At 45.5% G+C, this 15,879-nt stretch overlaps 1 protein-coding gene across 2 annotated transcripts in view; it reads right to left on the minus strand.

The window, feature by feature from the left end:
* Positions 1–15,879, minus strand: part of LOC146221302 (uncharacterized) — an 82,447-nt gene that overhangs the window by 26,874 nt on the left and 39,694 nt on the right. The gene's annotated exons all lie outside the window — the stretch shown is intronic.

Below are 15,879 nucleotides of genomic sequence, written 5' to 3' on the forward strand. Positions count from 1 at the left end.
ACATGACGACTTTAAAATACAATTATTAATACACTCAGAATGGAATGTTGGCCACAGGCATGTAGTTCTGTGTACAGGACAAGCTCCAAGCTAATAAGCTTGTGCATGAACACTGGACATGGGTACAAACGTTCACAATATCATAAGTGGAGGCTGCATGGTTGTCTGGATGCTCATTCTTTTCAATAATTATCAGGATACCTATACATATCTTTCAGTGATCACTGCAGTGTTTTAGCAACGTTAGAAAGACAAGTTGATCTGACCTAATGTTACCTGTTTGGGCAACAGTAATCTGGTGACCCTTTAGTAGCCTGGTACAAAACGCTAGCACGCCAAGCCGTCTATAAGGATAATGAGTCCTGCAGCTAAACCCAAATGTTTGCACCCTCAAAGCTAATAAAATCTTTATGTCCTTATGCGGGATTCATTAAAAACAATCGAGTTTAGAAACGGCAATCTTTGCCACACCTGCTGTCAGTTAATGTGCGCTGAGTATGCCGGCTGACTGATGCCAGCCAACGCGAGGCAGTCTAATGGGAACATTTGGTTAATTTGTGCACTTAAGCTCTTTTATTCAACGATAAAATCAAAGGTTGTAACAATCCCTGCAACATTCTATGATGATCCTTAAAGAAAAAACGCACAAGAAATCTGTGTTCATAAACGTGTCAGAGTGATAGAACATCTTTTTGGTTGGCTGGTGTAGGTTGAGTTCCCCCTGGATGATACGTTAATTTGAGGCAGAAGGAGTCACGTGTATGTTTGATGATCTCTAGACCATGGTTAACTCAAGAATCCTCCTCCGCTCGCAAGACTGTTGGCGCTTGAATGAACACAGTTAAATGATCAGGCGAAATGGGCACGCGTTTCTCACAGCCAAAAAGACTGACTTCATGACTGCAAGGGTCGATTTAGATCACTGAAAAAGAACAAAAACAATGGTCGATCTATCTTTCCTTTATGAGGTTGATGTCTCTCATCTCTCCGTCCACACTGATTGGCAGGGATTCATTAACAGCTTTGAGCCCACCCCCCCACCCCAACTTTTAATTTATTTTTTCAGTTTTAATTAAAACCTAGTTAAATTCACCCCTGAATGCACTGTGTGCCAGTGTAGCAAAAATGAATGGCTTGCAGCCTAGGGGTAAAATCCCACCATAGAAGCTTGTAATTGTAAGGATAGCGCTGAACTAAACAAGCCTTTGTGAAACAGATTTTTTATTTTTTTTTACACAAAATTAAATTAGGCATCCACTTTACAAAGACTGGTTGTGATATAAAAGTAGCTTTGCTGCTGACATCGTACCCTCGTGATTCTCTGTTAAAACACAGGCAACAATCTTATTATACAAACCCATTTTAGAGGTGGAGTGACGATTAAGAGCAACTCAAAATCACACATCGAAGTGATAATTACGAGGAGGAAAACGGTATTTATTCGACGTATGTTGAAACCCTCACCAGGAGCCGCGTTACCCGTGTTTTGACATTCACCTTTAAGAGGATCCAAGATATCTTTGTCCGCCGGCTCTGGATGAGATCGTCGGTTGAGATCCGCGCCCGAGCGAAGGTGGAAGCGAGGGCCCCAGGTGTTTCCCGACGGCGAGACTCTTTCCTCCGCCGTCTCCCGGCGCTGCCGTGGAAACGGGGGCCATCTGATTGTCCGTCGAGGAGTTTGTTTACATTTCTTCAAAAGCCCCATTTAGTTCCTCCCTGACAAGGTGGAATAAGTGACTTGGCCATGATGGATGGAGGCACCTGTCCTAATGGTGGCTCAAACTGTGCCCACTAGTGCACGTTACATTGATAAATTGACAACAGTTGGGACATGCTCTGCTGGAAGGGAGAACGAGGCTACTAGGACACCCGCACCCACCCCGGGTTTTCAGCTCTAGCCGCATAACGCCAAAACCCCTCCTAACAGCTGGGGAAAGAGCTCTCCGAAGAGAGTTTGAGGATTAATTGATGGGACTTTGTCATTGCCACTGAATGGAAATAATGTGTTGGCGTCTCCATGTTAGGCAGGTGGGGGAAGAGGAGGGGGTAAAAATCCTGCAAAACCAAAACAAGCTGATACTCATAAGCATCTGTGAGAAATTTGTACAAGAGAACACGGAGTAACTTCCTCTATAAAACTGCAACAAGCTGTGTGCAACAACGTCTCTAATTCAGTCATAAATGGAAACAGAAGCGCTCCCCATGCTATGTGATGCAGGGGTCAAAGGTCACGTCACAGTCGAAGCCTAAGCCCCCGAGGAAACGTCTCTCTAATGGAGCCAGAATCTAACACATTGTCCCTAATCACGCCCAGTACCGCACCCAACCTCCCTTCAAAAAACAATCTGAAAAGGTGATATGTTGAGAATGGCGGAGAACGTAAAGCAATCTGAGGAAAAACATGACAGTACGTACGCAAAGGCTAATGGATGTCACCTTGAAGCTGAAGCATGCATTTCAAGCAACGCACGCGTAAGGTCACATATCTTTTCAAGCCTGGTTCTGAATACGTTGACAAAACTCCTTTCTAATCAGCGTCATCCTCCTCTACCTAGGCAGAGTCTTGCAGAGCTTCCTGTTGGCCTCCTCTTCCAGTCATCTGTTTGGCTAAGCTATTCTGGGATCCTCACCAATCAACAACAGTCTAATTAGCTTTGGCACTCAGAACTTGCTTTGAAGGAGAAGAGACCAATTTAAGGACCTTAAAATGCCTTTGCCCCTCTTAAAGAGCCAATTAGTTAGGATATCTAACCATGTAGCCTGATCTTACAGGCATTGTTGTCACCCTGCTGTGCGGCGACCAATTATGTACAATTACAGAACAGAAAATACAGTGCTTTAGCTCACAGTTCCACTGTAGGATTCTTCTGTCCAGTCTAGAAAAAATGTATGCATGTTCAATGCACAACTGCACACATCACCTTAAAAAAGCAAATCAGGACAGAGTTTCCCTTGTCAATTAAGTTCAAAACAAGACTATTATTTATTTAAAGCCATCTTGCGCATCACCCTCAGAACGAAACTTTTGCAACCCCCCCCCCCCCCCAAATTAAGTTATTTCGAGAGCCAGTCTCCCCAATTATCTCACATCTGTAATAGTTTACCTGGGGTATTCTGGCGATTACCCCCAGTCCCCAAGTCCTATAGGGATCAGATCCAGATGTCCCTGTTTGTTAACAGCTGAGAGCGCTCAATAGGGACGAGCATCAGACTTTCATCACCACTCACTCACTCATCACCCTCTGCTTTATTAGCTGGGATCTCTACTCGCTCCCGTGATTGATGACAAAAACAAATCTACGGTGCATGCTGCCCCTAGGAGTGGCTGAGCGGTTAGGGAATCGGGCTATTGATCAGACGGTTGCCGGTTCGATTCCCGGCCGTGAAAAACTAAGTTGTGTCCGTCCGGGCAAGGCACTTCACCCTACTGGCCTCCCTGTACCTACTGTAAGTCGCTCTGGATAAGCGTGTCTGCTAAATGACTAAATGTAATGTAGTGTAATGCTTCCCTAACTGAGGTAACCACATTTCTATTTCAGCTTCAGTGCTGTTGCAATGCCAATAGGTGGGCCGGGCAACATGTGCTATAGCACGTTACTTGACCAACTGGGATGCTGTAGAGCAACAATATGTAAACACACAAACCATTTAGCATGTCTGAAATTAATGATACGTGATAGTGAGGAGGACACAACTGGGTTTGTTTGAGGCCTTACGTCTTATGTGTATGAGATGCTGGCACTTGTCAAACTAGCCAAATATATCGCTGTTTGCTTACTTAAAAGGACAAAAGGAAGACTGGGACTGACCCGTTTGTGTGGTCACCCTTAAACAGGCGAACCCCCGCAGGAGAGGCCGCGGGGCTCAGTGGAGCGAGGGCGTCCAGCAGAGGACCAGACACACCAACATTTAAAAATTGATTTACCTCATGTTTGGAAGTGGCGGCTAGAGTTCTTCTGCTCCTTCCAGCAATTTAAATCAAGGTCATTAGCTGAAAGGGGGGGAGAGGGGGGAGGGGGGGGGGGGGGTGATGAAAATTGGGACATTCGTGTTGAGGAAATGGACGCCTTGCATTCGACGGGGTGTGATCAGAATGAGACTTGAGCAGAAATGTGACAGCCAATCCACTTTATCACCCATTATAGCTTTCAGTACTTCTGCTCCGTCATACCTCAACTGTTCAAAATCTCGCTGAGCAGAGAGGAGACAATTTATGACCCCCACACACACGTACACACACACACACACAGCCCCATCTCCATCTACATATTCTTAACCAAACAGATTCATCACACTCTGTCTAAGATGCTGACAGGTCTATTCATGGTCAGGTTGGTCCAGTCGCGCAGGCCCTCGTTATCTGCCTTCTATACCTCTGATATCCTTTTGGAGCTTTTCCAAAGGAAATAAATCACAGACATTATCTTTCTATTGGAAATACTGTACAATTTAGACCAAGGCAAACACAGATCACTCGCATGAAAATAGTAATTAGGTTCTACGACAGAATTGTTTGTATTCGGTTCATTCTCGGGTGAATGCTTGTTTTTAATGTCGGCGTGTGTTTCTGAGCTTTTTCAATCTTTCCGTTCCGCGCGTGTTCCCTTGTGCGGACGTGTGCGCTCGTTAGAGAGCTCAGGAGGGGAAGACAGTCGTGATCACAGTGGTGGGAGAACTCCAACCCGTCCGTCGCGTTTGAGAGGACTGCGGTTCCGGTAGGTTCTCTCACGTGCCGTAGGTCGCCGATATTAACAGGGTGCTCGTGAGCACATTACGATCCACAGTTTACAAACACCGCCGAAAGTAAAACGATGCACTGTGCCGTCCCCCTGTGAATAATCACAAGCTGACTTAAAGCGTTCAGGAAAACCAACAACCGGGGTCATGTTAACATGGCTGGGAGTGCGAGCGCACTGCCAGAGAGAGTGTATATTAGTCCTTGTAGGCAAGGTGGCCTCAGCTATGTCAGGGCAAGACCCGTAGGATAGAACTACTTTGTCAATCCCACCTCTGCCACCCCATCCGCCTGTTCCATGGCGTGCCCTCCATGCAAGACACGCTCACCCCCCAACCTCTCCTCCTCCGCTCGCGGACTCCTCGGCGCAGCCGTCGGGTCGCGGGGCTCAGACAGGGCCGGCGTCCGGAGCTCGACGACGACGACGCCACCGCCCTTCCGCCTGTCGTCAGGGCTCTAGCGCGCGACTCAAAAGTCTGACTCTTATTTATTCAAATCGATGCTGCGTGTCTGCTGGCAAAGGCACGATACCTTGTCATTCGCTGCATTATTCAAAGGCAAGGACAGACGACAACAGACGTCTCCATAACCTTTGCCTGACCAACATGGGATCTGTAATTTGGTCAAGGGAGATGTCCTTGCTTGTCTTCTCACCTTGCTGGGCTTTCATCTCCATACAAGCTTGAAGATAGACTTGTTACTGTAACCGGGGGAGGGGGGGGGGGGGAGATTTGTGTCAAATCCAAGGTCCTATACGGAGGCCTAGTCAAAGAGGAACGTGGAAAACTAGTTCGATCCACGTTTATATGATGAGTAGGATTGTTGGTTTGTCAACAAACATGACATTTGTGGACATATTCACATGCTTCCAAACCCAACTGAACGTTGCCACTCAACACGACGGGGACGAGGGAAAAGGTCACCGCAAACGGGAACCACGACGACGCCAAAAATGGATTCAGCAAGATTTTTTTTTTTTTTGGGAGGGGGGGGGGGGGGGGGGGGGGAGAGGCGAGCGTAAAGGGGGTCCCATTAGCAGCTGGTTGGATGAGGGTTTCTGAAACACAACCGACCACATGAACATCAGAACTGGAGAGTGCTCCCGGAGGTCGCCAATGGCTGTGAACATCCTGCGCTTGTCAAATAGGCCTCAACGAGAGCAGCTAATGACAGGGACTGAAGCGCAGCACTTAACCTGCGCAACACAATTGATAAAAAAGCTTCCAAAACCTTTCTTGCCCGATATTTCATCATCACTGTGACGATCCTTGAGTGTGTTTTACTGGCAAGTCCTTAGAGAGGCAGCAATTTTTTTAAAGCTAAGCAACCACAAGCTAAAAAAAAAAAGATCAATATTTCTACAAATTGATTCTCAAAATTAGTATAAGTAAACTTGGGAGAGTGGGGGCATAAAAGAGGGATTTAGATCTATATAAAAGTTATTCTGTACCCCCCAAAAAGATGAGTTATTGCAGTTAAGCTAACTCTTATCCCTTTTCAGCTCAGCTTTCCTATTTAAATATTCCATTGGTATAAGAAAGAGGGTTCACCTTTTCAATCTTGACAGATGAGATCAGCATGGATCAACCGATTCTGCCTTGTATTTTGATTTCCTTTTTTTCTGGCATTAAGTAGCCTTTAATAAAGCCTTAATTTCCTTACAACATCATTATTAGCTCTTGATACGAACGTGCCATCTGGCAAATGTTAACGCAAAAAAGAAGATAAGAATTCATCGTGAACGTGACTCTCAGACAGATTGTAATAAAGGAGAGAGGCTTTGGCGATCATCACAGACGATGAGTATGGGGGCATTCAACACATGTGGCATGCCCATACTTGCTAATTGCAAATCTGTAAGCACCCCGCCAACATATCTCACTGTCCATCAGGGGGTTCATTATCTTTTCTCACTGATTTCCTTTTAGAGTTGCATTGACGAGATGTGTGTTGTGCTTTGACAAACACAAATCTGGCCGTGGTGAATCCTCAACCCTAATCACATCTACGACAATCACACCGTTGTGAGGGGGTGCTAACGTCGACTACGCCGGCATTTAACACGGGGGAATCGGAGGGCGAAAATCTTCTTCACCTCAACACGTGGGAACCAAAACCCAATTGATTCTATTTAGCAGGAGAGTTAGATCTTCCTCACCGCCAGCTGTCATCACGATATTCTGTGGTGATATCAGAGGAAACACTTACGAGCTGGAGAGAGGTGTGTGCTTTCATCAGCTTCCCTTAATTAAATCTACCCCTTCTCCGGGCCCTTCTGAGATCTTTGCAAATAAAATTGGAGTGAGCACACCTCATTAAAGGAGTTGCTGTTAAAACAGACGTGATTCCGCTTCAATGTCAAGCTGCCGTCTCTGCAATGTGTCTCCAACGCGTTGGAATTCCCCCCCCCCCTTTCCCTCTTCCATCTTCACAGTCAGTCCCAGATAAAAAATTATGTGTCATTAGTAAATTACACAGGTGCCAGAATGAGTTTATCATCCTGGGTATGTAAATCTTCATAATAACCTAAGGAGCAGCTTATGAGACCGTCCTATCTCTTAAGCCAAATGAGCACGCCACGCACTGATATGAGATTATCCTGCTCAGATGCAGGCGCCGTCGCCCCAAGGCCTGGAACCAGTTTACGATGCACTCTTTTCCCTAATCTTAATGCACCTCTAAGGAGGACAGAGACGCAGGGGTAAACCGATGAGGAGAGGGGAAGCTAGGGTTTTGTTGTTTTTGTTGTTAGGGGGGAGTCAGTGTGCTAATAAAGACGGCCGTTGTCTGTTTCCCAGAAGTGGTGGAGTAAAGCACAGTTGGTTTTTCATCAACATGGATTTTTCGGAATATCTATGGGCTGTCTCCAACTGAAAAACTGTTTGAACTGTGCACTTCGGCTCCTTGACGATTTGATGTACGCAGGCTTGTTGTTTTTCACTTTCGATGAGAGCCTGCTAAATGAATACAATGTAAGATGTACTTTAAGCTTCAAGACCAGCACGAGGTGACCTTTGCAAAATTGTACCCCACTCAGGCCCGGACTGTATGTCATGTTCAAATGCAAATGCAGGTATCTACAAGCCACCTGGCGTCCCTGGACTTCTGTGAACACGACGGTCTCCTCTGCTCCTGTGTGTCGCCAGGGATAACACACAAGGTGAGACTAAGGTATGAAAGTCCATTAAAGGAGATTTTGAACCATGTTGAAAGAGGCGTCGGTCACAAAAGAATGAATTAAGTGAGAGATTGACGTAATTGATAGACTGGAGAGGTGCTGTCTGAGAGAGTATGGAGAAATCCAATAAACAACCTGCAGCATGTGAGGGCGAAGGTGTGTAGGTGTGAATTGCACAAATCTGTGATAACCAAGTCCCACCAAAAAACAAACAAACAAGAAAACACAAGCAAAACCGATCCATGAGATAGGATAAATTGTCTGCAAAGTATTGTGTGTATTTGTAAATCAACCGATTCAACCGTTTTCCTGTCTCAGAGTTGATTTACTTTTGTGTGAGATCTATGTGACTGCCTGACTGCGGCCTCTACAGGTAAACTCTGAGGAAACTAATGAGATAGGCTGGGCCATGGCAGGTTGCAGCCCTCAGGGCCTGTAGGAGAGCCAGTAACCCATTAGACATAGCCCCGAGGCAAACGCTGCACAAAAAGTGTCGAGTTCACGAGCACCATTTTATCCCTCGGTCTCAATGCGCCCCGTCGTCCAGCCCTGGTCGATGCAGGTGGGTTAGCTGTTTAGTATCAGGGCTGTCATCCTAAACAGGCCTGTGTCGAGGCTGAAACCAGACGCCTGGGTTGATAGAGACAAGCTCTGCATTAGATACAATGTCAAACAATGACAACGTTCAACACTGACCTCCAGTAATCCCTGTCATGAAAACAGTTAGGGGAAACTCCCCTTTGGAAAGATCATGTTGCCCATTGAAGTGAGAGATTATAGAGACGCTACTAATGACCCCCACACCTTTAACATGATACTGTCCATAAATCTGGACGGTCGAGTCAATGTAAGCCATTGTTGCTGAAAAGGTTGTCTTTATGTGGTGGGCAGGCATCTTTCTAAAGGGGACGAGGTTGAGAGTGGACGCCTTTCTGTTTCTTGTAAACGGATCTTGGTAACACACGATATCACAGGGTTTCTTCTCCAGAAACCGACGACAAAGGAAGTGACATGAAGATAGAATGCCTTACTCGGTTGTGCGTTCTGTATAATAGTTGTGCCTGTGTCTTTTAAGACTGTTTGGAAGAAGAAGAAAAAAATAGTTGAAATGGCTCTGTCTATCCTTGGGGGATTGGTGGGCTAGCTGACACCTGAGTATGGAACCTGGGCCGCTCAGCTGGAGTCACGTTAGAAGGTGATTCCCTGTAGCTCTAAACCATTCTAAGCCATGCAAAACATTCAAACATTTAGGTGATTCATTACAGTATCGGATAACCATAGCCGACAAGTACAAAGGGAGATTGTCAGAAGATTACAGTGATGAAATAGTCAAATTTATTATCTTGACAGCTGGATATTCCAATTCCTTTTGCTGGCGAGAATGTAAATTTTCCAGAACACAAACACGTTTAAGTACTGCTCCAGAGCCAATTAAATCAGATACTATTTAAATTACCATTTTTATTAACCTATAGGTTAGCAGTTTTATAATTTTAAATCACTATTGGAAAGACTATTAAAATAGCTTTTCCAGGAACACAGAGACATGGGTCATTTAAAGAGCAAAAGAATTAATCAGGCAGTGTCACTTCAAATCTACCTTTCAATTCACTTTAAACCTCAGTTTATGATTTAAAGAATTATCAAGATTATTCCGTTTTCACTGAAAGAAGAGATAAAAAGTGCTGCTGGGTTTCATCTTGTCCAAAGGAAAAAGTATAGACACACTACACTTCAAGGAAATGGATGACAAAATCATATTATACAGTACACAAGTCCGAGAAGTCAGATGATTTTGTATGCGTGGGCCTCGGTCTATGCAGGACCAAGAGATTGTTTATCATGAGAACATTAACCTTTAGTTGTAGAATAAAGATGAGACCTCAATTAACAAGAATAAATAATCCTTGTAATTACTTTGAGCTTGCAATCATCTGGTACATAACCTAATTAAATGGGCCATCCCCAACATAAAAACATTATTTAATTGAAAAGGTTTGATGAGGCATTGCAATGCCCAGTCCTCAGTCTGTCCACATCTTCCAAAGTCAAAGTCAGTCAGGCAGAAGCCCCTGTGACTACACTACCTTCATACCGAAGAGAGGCAGAACTTCCAGATAACTCTTTTATTATTTGCTGTAATGAACTCATTTCCCTTCATTATTTGTTAGAGGCTGTAGTGATTTTCGATGGAAGTCACCGTAACATGGTGGGGGCTTCATGGAGAATGAGAGCAACAAAGTGGGTTTAACTTGTCTTCGTGCTGGAGGGCAGCGGGGGGTGAGTCAGAGGCGGGCTGCCTGTCATCGAACCACGGAGCTCTTTCTGGAGGACAGAGATGCCGTTTTTACCCCTCTGATCACTGGGAAATGGCAAGCAGTGGAGCAAAGGGAAATACTACCTGAAGACAGTTGTTGTACGTGATCCAGTTTGGCAGTAGTGTGACCTATAGGTTTTTCATCTGGTGAAAATGCCATCCAGTAGCACAATGATTCCTAATGAGTCTCCTTTAGTTCACCAAAGGCAATGTGTAAACCTGCCTAATAGCCATAACTAAACTCAAGTGACGTAAGCAACTTGGATATATTTTTTTTAATGTTTGCTTGTGGCAGCCACTGCTAACATGAATTGGTATTTTCATTATAAGACACCCCACAGCCTTCTGTCCACTGTATCCTTGGGTTCCAAATTGAGCCGTAACTCCGGACAGGATATGACACCGCCTGCCGCGGGTCACACCAGGATACTAACGAGGACTCGATGCAACTTCCGTCTCCAAACTCTGAGCAACACCATACATCACATCCTGTCCGGGCCGCAGTCCACTATGACATGGAGAGGGAGACAAGCCCAGATTCAGCATGTGTTAAGTATCTTCCCCATACGCACGGCATAATGAATGAAGCCGTTTAAACAGGATTTACGATACAGTAAAAACCTGATTGCTGAGAATTATTCATAAGACTAAAGTGTCGTTTGTCATGTGGCAAGTGCTGTTTTGGTCGGAATAAACGGGTTTCTTTGTAGTTTTTCAAATGACTCAGTTTTTATCCACCGGTTAAATGGGCAATTTCTATGCATACGTGTCCATGCAAAGACTTTAATTAAAGAGAATGTGGCTCAAGTGCCAACATGAAATCAAGTTTTTCTTCACAATGGGTTTTGTTCCTACAGGGCCAAGGCAAAGGCACGGGATGCAAATGATTTAGATGCGCTCCCTGTAATACATTGCAAATTGTCTCGAAACAAAGTTACCTTGTTTACAACGACAAGCGAGGGGAGGGAGTTCAAGGTGCTGAAATACACGACACGCAAAGTCCCGTCTCCCCCCTCTGAATATAATGAGGGCTGGCGCCACCTTTGACCTTTCCCGCGTCGTCCTAGAACGATCTGTGTGTGAACTGCACTTCGGCCGATGTCCCTTTGAGGGTTAGGGTTCTGCCTCCGCGGGAGATCTACGCTCCCCTTGTATCCTGGGTGAGCTGGGTGAACGCGCCCGGGCCTCGTTACAAAGATTATTTGCGTCCACTTCCTGGGGCAGTGTGACTATGCTTTGTGTGTGTGACTCCCAGATCCTCTCTCAATTACCCCAAGGTCCTGAGGCAGAGGGTGGGGACGTAGAACCCAAGGACCAGTTCTGTCCCTCTAACACACACATGCATACAGACACACACACACACACACACACACATATCACACTACCATAGCTCGGAGGCAAGGCTTACCACAGTCGGAGCCAGGAATGAGGCCTCTCAAGATAGATTTACACACAAATAAAACCGGTCTTATCGTGGCCCACATGTGAACGAGGACGGATTACACGGTCTACATTTCATCACTGAGAATAAACAGGACGTCCATTTCATATGCCCTATTTAAACCGATCCCAAACATGGCTACCCCTTCCCCCCCCAAAAAAAAACAATAATCAACAAACAGTTTCTCTCATGTCATTTGAAAGTTCCACCTCATATTATGTATTTTATGTATTTTGACTGAAAACCGCTTATGAAGGCAACCCTGCAGTCCAGTCAGTTCCAAACCTCCATCAACATAGTCTCTGCCGTCTGGGTGTTGTGATATGCCCAAGGTTTTCAATAGTCGCACAAATATTTTCCTTAGATTTGGAGTAAACATCCGCCTGTGCCGGTCATTTGTGCTGTGAAGTAGGTCCTTGTGTTGATGCCTCTCTGGCAGGCCCTAGTGGGAAGCCACCTGGTGCAGTGTTTCCCCGCTCCTACAAAGTTCTCACCGGCGAGGGCGAGGTGAACGTGATGACAGGGAGACGAACTGCAGGTCAAGGAGGGGGGGGGGGGGGGGAGGGAACACTCCCTGGACGGTTCTGACTTCAAACTGCTGGCACAGCTGTGACAAGTTTGCTCAAACTCACAGAGGGGGTTTGGCTGGGAGGCGGGGGTGGGTGCGAGGAACTCTGGCTGGGGGGGGTAATGGGGGGGGGGTATGTGAGGGTGATGGGGCGGGGGGAAGGCGGCTGCAACTAGAATTAAGCCCAGAGACAACCCATTTGCAATTAAGAAACTGCTGGTCCACCACCAGATTTCTTTTAGAGGGGGTGTGTGGGGGGAGGTTTCCAAGGTTACAACCAATACGGCAACCAATTGTAGCTGTTATTAATTCTCCATCAGTTTCAATTTGAATGCCTGAGAGCCAATTAAATGAGCGCTTGATTGAATCAGCCCCAGGAACCTCCCAACCAGGAACTGAAATGAATTAAGCCTTGGGGCTGGATGGCTGAGAGTATAGGAGGAGGCACATGGGTTAAATACAAGGAGGGGAATTACCAGACCCTACCTCTGGGCTAGAATAATGGCTGTAGACTGACCCTGCCATTGATGTAAATTAAATCTTGTTTGTGGCCTTCTCAAACCAGGCCAGCTGCTCCATGGCTGTTGTTGCCGAGGTAACCGTGAGAGTTGACGTTCTAGAACTCATTCGGACAAATGAGATCGGTCACGGAATGGCAACGAAATGTCAATTTCACATTGTTTTAAGAAAAATACATTGTGAAAGTGGGGAAATTGTGCGTTTGTTCATAAGTATGTGAGTGTGTGTGTCAGTGCGTGTGCGAGAGAGAGAGAGAGAGAGAGAGAGAGAGAGAGAGAGAGAGAGAGACAGACAGACAGACAGAGAGAGAGAGAGAGAGAGAGAGAGACGACAGAGAGAGAGAGAGAGAGAGACATACAGAGAAAGAGAAAGAGAGACAGAAACTGAGTGTGCATGGATGAGGAGATATTGTGTGTGTGTGTGTGCGTACAGTATGCGTGTACGCGAGCACGTATGTATGCACGTGTATCACCTCAAGGCCAAGTTCCATTGTCCTAGCAAAGCCATGAGGAGGCCTGCCGTTCAAGTGTCATCTCCTCTCCCAGTCTTCCTGGTGACAGGGGGGGCTTAGTGACATGTGACGGGGGCGGCAGAGGGGCCCGCTTTTACTCAAATGAACAGCCTGGAAGCCACAGCTGCATTCATCAAAATCAAAGGACGAGCTTTCATGTAAAATCAAGTCACGATTAACTCTTTTTTTTTCTTCATTTTTTTTTTTTTTTTTTCAAAGACGAAGGAAGCGAAGGGGAAAACATTAGCACCTTTAAGAAGACACTTGAGAGACACGAGGGCGGAGGAAGGTTTGGGATTGTGGGATTGTGTCAGCTGCTGTAAGTTCAGAGGATGAACCCGAAAAAAGGATCTTATAAAATGTTTTTCAGAGGAACATTTTGCTGCTGTACTTTTAAAACTCTAAACTCTGATGTAAACATGGGAAGACCTTTCCAAAATACTTTTAATATATCTTAAAAACAAACAAACAAACACCACACAACTCTCTCAGCCTACGCTGTCCTGCTGTTTCCTGTCTCTCACGGCTCCAGAAGGGCTCCACCCCATCATTAGGCCCAGACACAGGCTATCCTCCCCAGCGCTACTCCGCGTTGGACGAGGGCTAATCAGGCCCGGGCTAGAGAACCGCGCACCCCCCCCTTCCTCCTCTCCCCTCCCAGCCACCGCCTACTCCACTGGACTCCAATCAATGGGAGCAGGGGCCATTAAGACAGTTCTGGCCCTCCTTTGCTTTATAATTACACCCCCCTGGAATCACTGAGCACCAGCTAGCCCACTGCTATTTGCAGTAATTAGTCCGGAATGTGAGCTGTCAACATGCAAAAATCCTGGCAGTAAACCCCCGCGACACAGCCACTACCCCCATTGAGAACAACAGCCTGCACCTTGCCTCAGCCACTGGAATGCATTAACTTTCTCCTCTTTTTTCCCTCGGCGACTCGTGTCAAATCTGGGTCCCTCAGAACAAAATCTTAATAATTAACTGGCAAATTTTAACATGATTGCTTGTGACACACCTACTCTGGTAATTATTGCTTTGAGGCCATTTGCTAATGAAATTAATGCATTCGTTGCCCTAACAAATTAGCATAACTCATACAAATGCCCCACATTTGAGACCTAGTTGCAAAAAAAAAAAAAAAAAGAAGAAAAACAACCAACAAGAAAGAGCTGCATCGACAACATGCTTCTAGATGTAATGGCCTGTACTTTCAACTTTAAACTGCATCAAGAGATTTGCAGGGAGTTTTTCAAAGCCTTAATGGCTAAAGGCTTTTAATTTTTACCACCGGTGAGCACTGTAATGCATTGAGCAGCGATAGCAGCTTAGGACAAAATGATAATCATTATCATAATTACAGTCATTGCTGCTTCACATGCGCATCTTTCAGAGAGCAAATATTAAATGGCTACCATAACACAGACATTAAAATGTTATTATATTGATGCATTAACTTCAGCCGGGTGCATATCAACACAGATCCATGCTAATAATCATTCCCTAATGTCCACAGACATTCAACCCACTCCCCCCTTTCCATTCCTTCACTGGGTTCAGAGGCTGTTTGCTTTATCTGACTATGGCATGTCTTTCAAACACTGACGGTTTGACATTAATATTTAATGACAATGTCAGAGGTACAATAGACAACCGGCAAGTGAACTGGATTTTACATTTCAAGAGCAGAAATCGTAAAAAGTCAAATCTCTGTACATGGGCAAGAGAGGAAACAGCAGAGATGGGTGTCATTCTCCCAGAAGAAAACCTGTTTTCTCAGTATACATGGCCTTCTTGGGTCAAACATGGTAACAAAAGCTGAAAATGACTGCTATTTAAAGGGTATTGAGTTGCATTAGCAAGGTCAGATGGGGGAGTCTGGAAGCCATTACAGACACTCCTGGAGTTGACTCAGTGTGTCGAAACCGAAAGAAAAAGAAATGTCTGAAGACAGACATCTTTCAGACATTGTTTTGCCATGAACAATTCCTCTCACACAGTATTCATTTGAAAACGTTTGGTGTTGGAAAATATGTCAGGGATTTGATCGACAGCTGCCTGAACGCTTACCGGCGACTACTTGACAGCGAGCGAAAGATGTCACAAGCTGTACGTGCATGTAACGTCTGAGCGCGTTTGGCAAGGTTCTGCCGATGACTCACCTGCACCCTGTCTGACTGTTGTGGTTTGACACAAAGTTCCATGCATCCGCAACACTACAACAGTCGGACTGGTCTATGCAGAGACGGGGAACAACACGTCGCAGGATTAATAGAGGCATATGGCATATCAGGAAATAAAAGTGTCCTTTCGATAATTGGCCGTCGTTTGACCTGAAGTGTGGACGGATTTCTGTAACGACGTTAGATGAACCTTCATAACAGACATGGCAGAATGGCATCGCATTTAAACCGGCTGTTGACTTAACACAAGGCCAAGGTTTTAATTTATGTCCATTTAATCTAATGCTGATTTACGCTAATTGCCATTAGCAAGTGTGAGCGGATGTGTGCGCGTGGCCTTCTTTACGCTACCCTCGCGCCCTCCACGACGTGTGCTCCACAGTCAGTCCGCCGAATAAAACACAAACAGCATCATAGAGCACAATAA

Source organism: Hypomesus nipponensis, chromosome 26 (genome assembly GCF_054491055.1).
Source record: "Hypomesus nipponensis isolate SF chromosome 26, ASM5449105v1, whole genome shotgun sequence".
In the NCBI taxonomy this organism is placed as follows: Eukaryota; Metazoa; Chordata; class Actinopteri; order Osmeriformes; family Osmeridae; genus Hypomesus; species Hypomesus nipponensis.